A 2,026-nucleotide genomic window follows, 5' to 3' on the forward strand; every position below is an offset into this window, starting at 1 on the left:
AGTATACATTTTGTGTCTGCATTATAATATGATAACACTTCAGTAATGGTTCCAGTCCTTTCTCTCACATCCAGCACTTTCCAAAATAACTCTCCCTACAAAACACATCTGCAAAAGAAAGTCGGTACATTGGGTGTTGACTTTTAATTTTGCCTTCTAGTTCAGATTTTAAAGGAAAAATTTATCTTATTAAATATTTTGCCTTTCTGGGTATTTCTTGTTGCCTGAATCATGGAAAGCTATTTCAACACATTGGTTTCCCACAGTTTTGTTTATTGCCACCAAAGGACCTCAGAGATTTGCTTCTTTTAGCTATTTATTTATAGATTCATGTCAGTAGTTGAAAGCTGCCTGGGATACTGAGATTTTAAAGATACTATCCTGGTCCACATGCTAAAATGTAGAAGGGATAATAATAATATGCACAAGACTCTAAATCAAAATAGATTTGCTTAAATTGCATAAGAAATACAAGATTGTGCTGTGAAAGAATGAAGAAATTCTATCTAGTTGGGAAGAGCAGGCAAGTATTAATAAAAAGTAGAGTTTAAGAACAACTTTGAAGAAAAGGTAATATTTCAGTAAGCAGAGAAGGGGGTCAACGACTAAAGGCACAGAATTGAGAATGTAGGAGTAAATTGAAGACAATCTCTAATCTTAGCTGAAGTGAAGAGACCAATAAAAAATGTCACAGCATAATGATTAGGGGGCATTTTGTGGAGGAATTTGAACACCAGCCTAAGGCATTTGAATGTACTTTGATAGGCAGTTGTGAGCCATTGAGGGTTTCTTGGCAGCGCTTTGGGAAGTCTAGACTTGTAGTAGTTTATTTGATAGATTGGAACAAAGATACAGAATAGTTGGGGGACCTGTGAGGGAATTAAGGTGCTTGGCAAATTAAGAAATACTGTGATGAATGGAAATAGCAAGATAGTTAAAGAGACATGGCAAACGTTTGGATACAGAGGGTGCAGAAGAAAGAGTGAAAAGTAGCTCTAAGATCTAGGCCTGCGTTGTCCGATATGGTAGCTAATAGCCACATGTAGCTATGAAGCACTTGAACTGTGGCTAGTCTAAATTGAGATGTAATGTGTGTGTAAAATATACTGTGGATTTCTAATAATTTTTCATCAAAGAAAGTAAACATTTCATTAATTGTTATTCTTATTATACATAGAAATGCTAATATCTTGTGTATGTTGGGTTAAATAAGATATTTCAAATTACCATATTCCTTTTAAAATTTAAATGTGGCTACTAGAAAAATTTTCTACAGTGGATGACTCATGTTACATTTTGGTGGACAGTGCTTGTTTAGACTCCAGTGAACTAGGACAACGGTGGACTGTCAAGGGGCAAAGAGAAAGGAGGAGCAGGAGCTAGTTGAAAGGAGAGACATCACCCACTCAAATTTTAACATTTTAGCTTAGAGTGAAACATTCAACTGGAGGGTCAAACAGCTGACAATATAAATCTGGAATCAGGAGAGGTTTGAGTGGGAGAAACGGTTATAAAGCCAATTGCTAACTCTTCCAGAACTACTGACAATGACTCAAAAGCATATCATTTTGAGTATATGACAAATCATTTCTTCTGGCATAAATCTTGTGATTAAATATGGCATATGTGGACCTCATTGACCTTCCATATGGGTCTTTATCCTTATAAAATTCTCTCTAGTTTCAAATTCTCATAGATACAATTGATTGACAATGCGATGGAGACTTGGGATGAGACGTGAGGTGAGGGTGCAGGGTGCAGGGTGCAGGGTACTGTCACAGTTGCGAGCAAACTGAGCCCTGGGGTTAGTAATCTGAGTAAGCATCAACACTAAGAAAAACTACCACATGTGTTTTGGAGCATTCAGGAGGAAACCAAAAGGTAGTCTTTGCTCTTCATGATCTTACCATCTGATTTGTGATATATAAGACACCACTAGACAGTGAGAGTCTTCTTCTTTGATCCCAGTATCTACAATACTCTATCCAGCAATTGTAGATGTTCCATTTTTGATCCAATGTCATCG

Source organism: Furipterus horrens, unplaced genomic scaffold (assembly GCF_987537825.1).
Source record: "Furipterus horrens unplaced genomic scaffold, mFurHor1.1.pri manual_scaffold_3, whole genome shotgun sequence".
Classification (NCBI taxonomy): Eukaryota; Metazoa; Chordata; class Mammalia; order Chiroptera; family Furipteridae; genus Furipterus; species Furipterus horrens.